At 36.1% G+C, this 13,899-nt stretch overlaps 1 protein-coding gene across 1 annotated transcript in view; it reads right to left on the minus strand.

Moving 5' to 3' along the window:
* Positions 1-13,899, minus strand: part of LOC124172007 — a 360,175-nt gene that overhangs the window by 259,294 nt on the left and 86,982 nt on the right. The gene's annotated exons all lie outside the window — the stretch shown is intronic.

Genomic DNA, 13,899 nt, shown 5'->3' on the forward strand with positions numbered 1-13,899 from the left:
CTTGAGGCACTTTGTCTCAAGAGTATTTTTCAATGTAATGTCAATGTTTATTGTGTGCTTAATCAATGTTTAATTTTCTAATGAATGTTAGTTCATGTAGTGCTTTTATGTAATTTATATGTTCAAATGACTATAGTATGTCCTCTTGAAAGCACATCTAGCCATGGTTAATGCTTAAATGATATATGCCAGGTATTTTTTCTCAGGTGAATGGCCATATATTTGATGGTAACTGTGTCCCGTTTATAGACACGAAACAAATAACTTCCGTGCTGTGTACAAATACATTTGTTAGGTAGTTGGCCGTATTACACGCGTGGTTTTGCGTGTCGAGATATATCAATTGAGATGATTATATCATGGACAAATTATTTCACGTAAAAAATGTGGTCAATATACATATATTTATCGCAGTTAATGGAAAGCATGGTTTTCTAAGTCCGCAAAGGCATTGCTATAATGTATTTATTTATGAAGCGAAGTTTGCATGCGCTACATTGTAATAATGTATTATGTTCAAGTGATTGTCTGTATACACCGCTTTGCAAATGTCTTACCGTCGGCGTCAAAATGATGTGCCACTTTAATTTGCAAATTTATATCTGGATCTTTGTGAATGCCGTAATAATGAATAAAAGGATATTTTGAAGGAAATTTTATTATAAATCCTTATTTCTTTGTTATGAAATTTTCAAAATTGAAGACGCGAGTGCGAGTTTTGTTGTAAAATAACGAAAATATTTACACACTATCAAGTCCTATATTACTTAATTTGCATTTTGTTTTAATAATTGATGTTTGAGTTCCCAGGATCAAAATACAGAGAAAAATTAATTATATTTAACGTTATCATTGAAAATACAAGTATTTCTTCTTAACCCTCCAGCAGGCGCGCCATATTCTCTGACACCAGCGGGTGCGCGTGGCACTCAGTGCCACACTTGGTTTTCCGCTGACATTAATTACAAAAAATCGAATTAAGAAGCGAACATTCATTATCTTGTTTTTTCATCGAACTTTACATAGTTTTGACATACAGTACAGATTTTTAAACACTTAAAATTCCAAATTTTTTATCACATTTTTTTAAAGCAATGCCTAAAACTCAGTTTTTATGCCTTAAGGTTTTTCACGTCATTTATGTACACTTTTTTCAGGTAGTTACTGTTTCACAGTGCTTTCGGCAAGGAAAGTTATTACACCTCCCATATTTGATTGTCGTTGATATGTTCTTTGCACGGCCACACAATACGCACTTTCCGCGTTTCTTACTTGCTGTCTCGCTCACCTCTTCAACTTGCAAGTCTTCATTTTGATAACTTGACTAGAATATTTTAATGTCAGCTGGTAGAGATAATATGTTTGATCTGTTTTTCAAGTGTGCGTTCATCAATGTGTACGATAAGGTTTTCAGGAATGTCCTCCTGCAATGTTCATTTGTGGGATTTTTTGCCCCATATAATATGTGAGAATTGATTCCTGCGATGTCCAAAAATCTATAAAATAAAACTAATGGCCACCTTTTATGTCCTTATATGGGTAATGTCTTTCTGAAACCCGTAGAGAGATGACCTTACAGCGCGCGTATTGTTTGGCAAAAATTCAGGCAGAAAATTCTTTTTTTTTTCAGCGTGCCAATGGTTGTACTATTTTTTGTGAGGAGATGCTTGGCAAGCGGATAACTAGTATACCAGTTATCTGTGGTAAGATTATGATTAGTTGCCTCAATTGATCTTACAAGCCTCTTGACAACGTCTACTGGTCAGTTTGACACTAAATATGGACCGTTCATCTGCTTCCCGCAATACACTTCGAGATTTCTGGTGAGGAATGTTTTGGCATCACACATAGCATAAAACTATATTAGCCCAGGAAATGAAGCATTTTGGCTTGCAATTTTTTCAAACTGAATCGATTTTCTTGAAATTTTCACAATAAGTAGGGTATATACCAAGAATCAAAATCTATATCATGCCGACGGGCGCTTTTACCCTGGGGGTGGTTTCCACCCCATCTCGGGGGTGGAAAATTTTAATTATATTTTGACCACAGGAATCGATAGAAAAATAAAGTTTAAGAATAAAATGTTCTTTCCATTTTTTGCGTAAAATTAATATTTTTCGAGTTATTTGCGATTGAAAGTAACAGTTTTTTGACGAAAAAATCAACGATTTTAATCGATTATAGGCAAATAACTTGAAAAGTATTAATGTTATTAGGAAATTGTGGGTTACAAAACTGTAGCTTATAAAAAATTAAATAAAAATCTTATTTTATATTTTCTTTATGACCAATTCGGACCGAGCTACAACTTGTTTATGGTTATCTATTGTTTGTCATACGCTAAATTTGAAAGATTCAATACCAAATAGCGGGAATAATGTAATTACCGAGGAAAAATTATGCAATCTGTTTAAAAGTGTTTTTAAAAAACTTTCTTATAATGAGAAAAAATATTTTTTATCATGAAATTTGAGCGAGATATGATTAAAAATAAGATCAATCCCTACTTTTTTGTACGAAAAAAACAGTGAAAACAACTCCTTATTACCACACTAGACAAAATTAATCAATGCCCTTCAGTATTTCTCTTTATTTAAGTATTGTTAATTGATCCTAGAAGTTTTTTTAATTTACAACCCTAAATTTTGAAAAAAATGGAGGAAAAAGTGAAAAGTCATTTTCTACAATTTCGTTAAAATGCTCTTTTTTTCAAAATAACTCCAAAAAAACTGGAGATAAGAAAAAAATGCAAGAGTAATAAATTATACCTTCTTTATTTTCAAATATTTTGGTGTGATTTAATTTTCTATACAATAAATATTTGGTGAGATATTGATAATTAAAACTTCTATTTCCAAGGGAGCTCCACCTTATTTAAACCCTTAAATCCCTCCCCTTTCAAAATTAATGACTCGAAAAAAATTTTATTCACATGACCTTGTAGTCATTAAAAACCCTACAAAATAAAATTTAAATGGACTTTCTATCATAAAAAATATAGGAGCTATGTTTGAAATACCAATCAAATTTATTATCGAAAAATTCGAAATCCACAATTCAGAGCATAATATTCCTCATAATCAGCATATACTTTGTGTACTTTACGTTAGAAGCTAACGATGCACTCAAATTTGCTACAAAATAAACACACATACCAATAAGATGTATATATACATACACATATGTGAGTATGTGTGCTCTCGCTCACAGTGACCTGTGAGCATGCATGTGGTGGGAAGACTGAAAGCCATACAGTCTCCGTTTGATTGTGTTTCATGTAATGTCTACATAAATGTACATTTATTTGTTTATGTTACCATGACGAAGTTTGTTCTGTTTATCAAATTGTTATATCTTTTCTGTGCTGTGATTAAAATCATGAGAGAAAAAAGTGAATACATAATAAAAAGAGTAAGAAAGTGAATAAGAAGATACAATGTGAAAAATAATTTTTATTTTTAGGGTAAATTATTTTTTTTATATTGACCCCCAATAATGGTTGATTATTATGGGTTGAAACACCTTAAAATTATTTTCCAAACAAAAAACTATAATTATAATTAAATATAAATACATATAATTTAAACTAAAGTTTACTCGTATTTAGCTTTAAAAAATAATTTTTTAAGTTTTAGGTTTTAGGGGTAGTTTTCACCCCTAAAAAATAAAAGGCGCCCTTCGGCATAGTATAGATTTTGAAGAAGGGGGAATGATTAGTCTAATCCCAAATATTTATGCAAATCGATTCGGTTTGAAAAAAATTTTTAAAGGAGGTATGATTAGTATAAACACATATTTTTATGCAAATCGATTCAGTTTGAAAATTCTTTTTTACATTAACCCCCAATAAGGGTTGTTTATTATGGGTTGAAACACCATAAAATTATTTTCCAAATATAAAAAAATAATTATACATATAATTTAAACTAAATTTTACTCGTATTTAGCTTTAAAAAATAATTTTTTAAGTTTTAGCTTTTAGGGGTAGTTTTCACCCCTAAAAAATAAAAGCCACCCTTCGACATAGTATAGATTTTGAAGAAGGGGGAATGATTAGTCTAATCCCAAATATTTATGCATATCGATTCGGTTTGAAAAAAATTTTTAAAGGAGGTATGATTAGTATAAACACAAATTTTTATGCAAATCGATTCCGTTTGAAAATTCTTTTTTCATTAACCCCCAATGAGGGTTGTTTATTATGGGTTGAAACACCATAAAATTATTTTCCAAACATAAAAAAATAATTATACATATAATTTAAACTAAATTTTACTCGTATTTAGCTTTAAAAAATAATTTTTTAAGTTCCAGCTTTTAGGGGTAGTTTTCACCCCTAAAAAATAAAAAGCGCCCTTCGGCATAATATAGATTTTGAAGTAGGGGGTATAATTAGTCTAATCCCAAATTTTGGTGCAAATCGATTCAGTTTGAAAAAATTGCAAGGTTTTACACTTTTTTGAGCTTCATTTCCTGGACTAATCCCGTATTTCGCGGGTTTGCTCAATATATATTGAATGAAACTTCAACGGAATCTAAATGGTTGCAGCATTTCGTCAATTGTCACAAATTCACTCATTTTATATGTTTTTTGACAATTTCCTATGAACGAGTTTATTATTGTTCGGATTCCAGCTAATTTATCTGTTTGTTTTCGGAAATCCCTACTTGCCCTGTCGTCAAATCTTACTGATCGCAAAATAAACAAAAATCGCTTGTAACTCATAGCTGCCCTTATAATTTGCATTCCTGATCCATCTTCACTCCACAAGTCTAAATAATTTGCATGAAAACCTTTTTTCATGCCAATTAGAAAAAGTATACTCAGCACAGCCATAAATTCTGTTCTTGTCGTTTCCTTACAATCCCTATCCCATGAATAGTGGACAAGAGCAATTTTAGTTTGAATATACTCGTTTGTTTGCATCATAATTTCATCAATCATGTCTATATCTATATATTTTCGAAAAGCCGCAGCCTTATCAGGTGTATTTCTTGCACAGAGTTTTGTCCTTGGTAGGGTTTTCATAATGTTTTTGCGCTTGATCTTTGTAGCACCGCAAGAAGAAGTTTTTTCCACTTGCAAGATTTATCAACTTTTCCAAAAAAAATAATAATTCTCACCATCAATATCACAATCTTCAGCAGTTGCAGGCTCTTCCACGTCACCATCAGACGTAGCTTCATCAGAGTCTCTGCCGTTATCACCAGGGGAAATATTTTCCTCCTCATCTGTGTCATCGCTTTCCTCAATTCCGACTTCCTGTTCCTCGTCTGACAGCTCTTGTAGTGCACTCAGATAGTCTTCTTCTGTAATGAATCTTCGTGCCCTAAGCAGTGTGATAATTAGCTTTTGAATTTTTCTACATCGAAATCCCATAAAAGGACAACAAAATATCCTATGGAAATTATTCCTAAAAATGTACTCACATCATAGGGCTCAAGTTGGAGAAAATGCCACAGGTCAATTTCTCTCCACAAACAGCTGCATCTACACACCATACACTTAGCTGTTAGCTCAACCTGATTCAGAGAGGGAATGGTGAAAACTCGTGTGTTCCCACCAACTAACCTCACGCTACATCGTACAGAAATAAACAGTGTTGATCAATAATTGCCACTACGGGATAGTATTACATCACCAGGCGCGCGTTGCACAGAGTGCAACAAAGACGACCAGTTCATCTACTTATTCGTTTTATTTCGAAATTCGAGAAGCCACGCGCTTGAATCAATAACAGAAATCTTCATAGTGATCCACAGAAGGAATAATTGGTGCGTTTGGTTCACTGACTAACTACTATTAATAACGTGAGACCGAAACGGCACAATGTTGCACTTTGTGCCACAGCGCGCCCGCTGGAGGGTTAATATATTAACAAGTAATAAATATTTAAAATAGCAAAATCTTATAATCTAAAACGGTTCAAAAAAAAATTAACATATCAAAAAGGTATGGTGTTTTTGGCAAAACACCAGTAGTTTTTAACCCATGAGGCCGAGAAAATAAATACCTGAAGTACATAATTTTCTCTCTTTATTTTACATAATAATATTCTAAACAATTTAAATTGAAAATATGAGACTTCAAAAAAATTCCTTGTAAAAAATAATTGTTGAGTTTTCGCAACTTGACGGAATTGATATCTGTAGGCAGTTGTGCAACCCGCATTACCGTATATTGCTCTTTCGTAGGAATACGCCTTTTTTATTGTCGGACATAATCCTACGCTATTTTATGCCACATATATGGCTTATATCGTCATATTTGATAATTAATATTTATATATATCATGTTTTCAATGAGATACTGTATAGTTTAACCTAAAGTCTCTATAAAATAGGCATGCTTTACGGTTGGAAAGAAATGTGTCTTGGCGAAATTTTCACAGGAGACCATGCATTTCACTTTTTTTAATTGACATTAATTTTATCACTTCATATTAAGCCATTGCAGATCAACTCTATGGCAAAATTAGTCCTTCCGTACTTCACGAATCCGCGGAGAATTACATGGCTTTTCAGTTTATGGACGTAAATTGCATAGTGGTCCGTTATCTACTGACTCCATCACTTCACTTTTTTAGATTAGTCCCTGCTAGATACCACTTGAAATTTATCCGTGACATCTACTTCTGTTGAAAAAGAAAACAAATTCCTTGCGGTAAAAAATAATTGTTGATTTGTGTACTTTTGAGTAATGTACTATTTCCCGGCGTGAGTGCAAAAGCTGTCCAGTAAGGTGATTAACTAGGACCTTTTTTCCCTTAAATTCTTGTGCGGTAAAATGAATCCGCATTTCTTGTAGGTCCATACCTCCAAGGTTTTTACTACACTCCCAAAAACTCGAGGCTGTAGTAAGTATTTAATTTTTTTACTTCAACGTTTCCTTGCGCACAATGGAAGCGCAGAACTGGTATTGCTGTCTACAGTAACAACCGAGTTATCATTCCATCGAAGAATACTAAGACTTATACCTTCATCAAATGCTTATTTTTATGTTCCTCTCGGTCTTATACCGATGGTATTACTTAATACTATCAGACATTCTTCCGTTCTATTTTAACGGTGAATTCCATGCATCAGTGTGGAAGTTAAATTTGCACTTGGATTCCCTTTCTGTTCCCGAAATGAAATACCATCAACGAAAATTAGAATTTTCTGCCTATAGTGAACTTCAAAAACATTTAGCGTTAATTAAACGTCTCATTTCCGTTGTAAGATGTATTTCAGATACTTTTATTCTGCCACGGATAGGAGGCCAGTTTTACAAGTGTTTCTCTGTTGATAAGAAAAGTAGGTAATTACTCGTGATGGTTAAGAAATAAAGAAAGAAATGAGTTGGCATGGGATCATAGTATCCAACGCTCACGCGACCATCGAGTAGTTAGAAGAACATGCAATATAAGGTGAGTTCACCTGGAAAAGAATCCTTGCCACAAAGTCAGTATACATTAAGACGGACTTCCGACGTTGGGCTGACTGATGCACTCACTCACACCGATGTTTACGGTGAACGAGACGAGATACGATAAAGAGCCATTGAATCACTCCTCTCAAAACTCGACAGTAGACAATGGGAATATTGTCGCAACGCTTAAGCCTCAGACTGCGGGAAAAAAGGTTTAAGAAGTTTGATCATCGGTGGAATATAAACGTCAGTTTCCCATAGTATTTATTGCCTCCCGCGTAGAGTGTATGAGTACTTTTCATCACTGCAGGGATCGCTAATGCGGCTTAAGCCGCTCCGGCCATCCCTCACTGCAATGGATGCTTCACGGTATTTCCTATTGCACTGCCAATTTCTTGTTGTTTCTTTCTGGCTCCATGACGTTAATATGCCTGCAAATGAAGGTCTTTCGGTTATTTTACATCCAAGAGGACAAAAAAAACATGCAAAAAATCTCAATTTAGGTATTGCATCAGTAAAATTATATAATATTTCCGTGTTATGGAAAGTGGAAACTAATGACATTTTCCCTTGTTAGGCAGTTAGTCCTAACCCATTATAATTTCCCATGCTAAGTCCGTTTTCCAATCCACATAGTATACACTCTGTTCCCTCTCTCCCTTGCACCCTGCTCCCTTACTAATGCTCTACTGGCATCATAAAGTGTGAACGGAAATAATGCGAGCTATTGAAAGTAACGAAATTTGAAGCGCAGGGTAATGTTAAGACATCTGGTAGTTGTTTTAAGAATCAATTTTACCCTGCTTCTCGGTTTGTTTACGTTTGTAATTTAGACTGCTGAGTATTTTGACTTTTCTGGCACCGATTGGACGTTCTCATTGCACATAATTAACACAAAATTACTTTCAACTCCAGTTCAAGATTTCTGATTTTTCCATCGCAGCCATTTCCACGTCCACTTCCTCCGAGGGCAGTTAAACGAGGGAGCATCCGCGTTCCCTTGCTCACTTACCCTTCGTTCCCTTGCGCGCTAACCGGTTGGATCCACCCTTGCTGTCGTCACAATCGTAAGTTAAGGAATGAAAAATGCACGGAGGGTGAATAATTGCGAAATGGTAAACGGCCAAAATAATTATTCCCTCCTATTGCGCAAAAAGTGACATTCATTAATTTTTCATTTTATCGTTATTTTCCACTTTGCATTTCCTATTCTACTTTCCGTTTTGTATTGTTTTCTTGCCACTCCACGCTGTTAATGTGCTTAGGAAAAAGGCTAAAATGTAAACCCATCTGTTGATGAGAAAGATGGAAGGGTTGCCCCGAATGATATGAGCCCACTCCTTGCGAGGCACTCGGCTGTGGATTTGAAGACGCCCGGCTAGAGGGAAGAATATTTCTTCTCTTCCGCACACGCTGGTAGCTAAAATCATGAACTCCGGTAGCTGAAGGGTTAATTTTCTCTTTAACACTTTCGCGCCGGACCTTGGTTGAGGGAAATTCTTCCTCAATACGAGTCTCTTGAAAGTTTTCTTTACTCCCCTGTACGAAGCTTTTTCGCGTCGACTGAAGGCAGTGGTTCCATCCCTAACCATTTTTGGACCCAACTCAGTGGGGCGCCGATCCCTTTCCTCGGCCTCTGTCCCAGACCCTAGAGGGAATAAAAGCCCCTTCCTAGGACGAGTCCGCGGTCAGCTGGCTAAAATATTAGTGCAAAATATATGCAAATATTTGTTGTTCGCATCGATGTTTTACATTCAAAATGAATTTTGTGTTTCTTTTCTGAGCGTGTAGAAATTTTAAAGGAAGTTCTAACGTTGATATAGACGGATTTAGTATATTTACTAGTTAGTCTATAACTCCGTTCATATTAACGTTAGAATTTTGTTTGAAATTTCCATGTGGTCAGCAAAAAAAGATGATTTCATTTATAGCGATAGATATGAAAAGTAAGTAACAAATATAGTTTTGGAAAACACACTGCAAATAACAGTAGTTGACCGCATGCAGAGGATAAGAAAGGGTCGACCTGAGCGGCCGAAGATGGGACTGGGCTCGCGCTAAGGCGGATCACGAGGGTCGACCGCGTCCGTGGGTCTATTGTGTCCGCCACGGTCACTTTTTTCGACTTGTGCCGCACAGGCGTGGCATTCCTTGCTAAGGTTAGGAAAATTAACGCCGCACTGGTGTGGCATTCGTTGTTTATGGAAAAAAAATCCTCGCCGCACAGGTGTGGCATTCGGCGCGAAAGGGTTAATACATTGTTTCCATTGACTCTTACGTAAAAGAAATAATGTGGTTTCCTTTTATATTTTTACTGCCTAAACCGAAATGCTTATTGCTCCTGGAGTACGTATTTCACGCTTTTACATGTTTACATGACGATATCTATTTTTCACGATAAATTGAAAAGTGAAAATTTCCACGCCCGCGAAAACGCGACGGCTAAGTATGAACGCTGGGAAATGCCAGTATGTCGTCATTGTAGCTCCTGCTACCGCCATGTTAGGTGACCGTCGAGCGAGAATATGTACGCCACTGCGATTTAAGCTGTTAGCAGGTAGCGCTTGGCTTAAATAAGGATTATAACACCTTATCAAGCGAAGGAAACTTTCCGACCGTAGGCAGTTTTAATAGGTGATTATTAAGAGATATTCCCCTGATCTCTGTGCCTTATGCATGTATTGGTAATCACGGACGATGTAAAACTCCTATCTGCTAGTGTAGAAACTAGGTCCCTGTGACGTCACGTGGCGTGGAATCGCATGGGCGCCAATCTGGCCGTTTTCAAATGCGGTTAAAATTACCATTGCCATGCGTCGAAGCCAGGATTTCTTAAACTAAATAATTTGTATATGATGAATACACTAATGGTGCGTAACGAATCGTAATCAATTCCTTTCGTTTCCTTGATGAAGGAAACCACTCCATTTGAGGTGTCAATAGTCTTTGCTTCGAATACGTCATTTTTGGAAGCTAGTCCACGTGATGATGTAACGGTTGTGCCGCGGGTTAACCCGAGGGTCTAGGTTCGTTTGAGTAATTGGGCGCCAGTACGGGGTGCTGAAAATACGAGGGATAAATGATTCCACTCGTGCTGGGAATTGAAGCAACTCCCCTATTGGAGAAAGTAATTCCCGTAGTAAGTTGGGAGGATCGCGCTAGCGACAAAAGCACTCCCTTTTCATCACCGGGAATGTGGTAAAGGAATTGGGATTAAAAAAGTAATAATCTGGACTTACTAAACTAACAAAACTTCTGGCACTAAAAACAACGCTGGACACTAAACAAAAAAACAACGCTGTCATAAATAAATATCTCGCTGTCTATGGCAATCCTCGGCCTCACGGCTCCTCAGAACGACTCCTCTCACTTCTGCCTCACGGGTTAACCTTCCGTCCACCGTTCGGTGCGCCCTCCCTGTTCGGGGGTGGGATCCAATGAAGACAAAACAAAAGCGGCGAGCGCATTAGCGTTTGGACAGGTAGCCGTCACAATGTGTCGAGACCATTTTTTAAATTTTGCCTCATCCTAGTTAATTCTCTATTCATTAATTAATATCTCAACAACGACCGGAAATATTGTGTTCGGTCATGGGGACAACAGTAAACCGTGCGCCTTTTCCATAGGAATCTGGAGGCGGAAGGAGGCACAGCCCCCTCGTCGAGTGTTAGAGAATCGCATTTTAATCCTCACCGAAATTCGCTTTCACCGTTACGTGAGACCCTCATTTTTCAACTGGCCTTCCAATATTCATATTTTCTGGAGTTATCCATTAGAATATATTTCTACCTCGGTCAATGCATGAATTACTAGTTAACTGGTGAAGTTGTGACATCAGAAATAGCTGTTCACCTGTTAATGTTTTCAAAAACACTCTTCGGCCCCATCTGAATGCGTGTAATGGAAAAAAGTCGCAATTCCTAACTCATTGGCGATATTCTTAACTATACGGTTGCCTGAAACCATATCATGAAAGAATCATTAAGAATTTATAATTTTAAAGTATTTTATGTCACTACTGCTCTTTAACTTGTAAGTCATTCTCTTATTTTCAACTTACAATTTTTTGCAGCGGCGTAACTATGGGAGAAAGTGAGGGGAGGCATCCCCCGAAAGCCTCAGAAAAATCAAAAATTTATTTAAATTTTTTGTTTGGATGTGTTACATACTAACTGGGTCTGCTTCAACTTAAATTTAAAGGGCAAAAATGATGTAAAATACATTTTCAGGCAAGTTATTTTTTCATTTTCCTTAAATCTCCATTTCCGCTTTTTGGTACTGATATATTGTAATTAATCACTAATCCCAGGAGTTTACAAACATTGTAAAACCGTTTCATCTGATATTGATTTGATTAAACCGGAAGCCTGATTGTTTGATGACCCAGTTTTTTCGGGTAGGTTATTTGAATCACTAATTAATTGTGTCTTTTGTTCACTTTGTTTGAATCAATCGCAAACGCTCCGTTATTAGTGTGAATTTGAAGCGACCCTAGTACCTATATCCCTTAGACCCTAATTGTAATAGTTTAACTTTTGTTATTATGTTGGGAGTAATTGAAACGGCTTTTATCCCAACGATCAGTGTAGATCTACACTCATGGCTGGGATCGATTGATCCATTTATTCACATTTTATTTGCGTGTAATACGATATTTTGCGTTAAATTCTGCAATTCAAGTCTATTTCGGATCGTAGTGCATTCATAGTTGAAATTATACTCAGAATTGAAGTCCTCTAAATTATTCTATATTCCTCACCCTTAAGAATTTACGATTTCTATGGTTAAGTTAGTGAAATCACAATTCACCTACAAAACGCTTCTCAGGAGCCTGATGTTTCAGATAGCTCGTATTCAAGTGAGTCATCGTTCGCTTGAAAGATTGTTAATCAATGGCGGATCCAGAATTTATTTCAATGGCGTGAGTTACGAGGGTTTTACAGGTAAGCGGTCTTCTCATACTTTAGCTTAAAAACAATGTGTGTCCATTGCGGAATACACCATTTGTTTTAATACTAAAGTTTATTCTATGAAAACATTAGCACCTTAAATGTATGGTAACGGCATTTTCCCCAAAATTTTTCTATTACACAACTTATATTTATATTATTATTATCTCGTGATCAATGTCAAATAAACCGGTATGGATTACTTCTATCATTTCATGTTATGCTCTTTATCGCCTAAAAGATTTTCTTAATTTCGCGTCTGACCATCTCCGTGCGCGGCCATTAGTTCATTTTAATTCGGAATCAACTTTTAATCCCTGAATTTACGAGCGAAAGAAAAGCTTATGAAGTACCTATGCCTTCAACTATGTGTGTGATAACACGAAGCATAACGAACTAAATGATAACGGAAACGAATTAAAGATCTAATCTCTATTATATACAGCCCTTGAGGTAACTGACTCACTGATGGATACAAATTCCCGACCACTTCCAGAAGTGCTGGAGAGCTGAAATTCGGCACGCGTGCGGGGAACCCGAAATGATCCGGAGGAAAAATCCGAAAACCGGAGGTTTCCGCCACGTGTCGTCGCCAGGACGACAAAATGGCCGAAATCGGGCTTTTTCCGGGGACCGTCTTTCGGTTTTTATTTTACTGCGCGTGAACCGTTCGTGCCACATGGATGTTTAATGCATTTTTTGAAAGCTGATTAACGTAGGCACGTAAATATGTAATTTTGTTAGTTTCAATTTAAGAAAATTGCAGCCAAAATGGCGCCCAAAAATTGGTTTTTCGAAAATAATTTCATCCCTTCTGCTCCCCTCGACTTAATTTCAAGGGTATGATAACAAAAATGATTATTATATATGCTCACTTGATTCTCCATTTAATTTAGGCAGCAATATTTTTTGTCACCATTGGCTGCCGAGGAAAAAATTAAAATATGCCGAAAATCGCCAAAAAGTACAATTTCCAAAAGATTAACACGACATTTCGTCCAGTTTTGCACGACCGATATTTGGATAGACTTAGTATATGCATAAAAATATTCAATTTGTATTAGAAAATTTAAACATTTTTACAATTTTGCCATCGATAAACCAGCAAAAAATTAAAAATGGCGGACACTTCCCATTTTTTCCCGGGAGTCCGTTTACTATTTATCGTTATACAGGCGATACATTTCTGTTACACGAACCGTTGATGCATATTATGAAAGCCAATAAATGTTGCCTCCTACTTATGTAATTTTTTAAGTTAATTTCCAAGTTAAACGCTTTCAAAATGGCGTCAAAAAATTGATTTCTCGGAAAATATTTCATACTTTCCACTGCCGTCGGCCTTATTTTGTGAGTTGGGCAACGAAAATGATTATTATATATGTTCATTACATCCTATACGAAATATAGGTAACAATTTTCTTTCGTCGTTCTTGGTTACTCGGAAAAAAATTCAAAGATTCCGAAAATCACCAAAAATTACGATTTCCAAAAGATGAACACAGGATTTGTCAACTTTTACATCTCCGATTTCTT

The sequence above is a fragment of the Ischnura elegans genome (genome assembly GCF_921293095.1).
Source record: "Ischnura elegans chromosome 13 unlocalized genomic scaffold, ioIscEleg1.1 SUPER_13_unloc_1, whole genome shotgun sequence".
NCBI classification, from domain to species: Eukaryota; Metazoa; Arthropoda; class Insecta; order Odonata; family Coenagrionidae; genus Ischnura; species Ischnura elegans.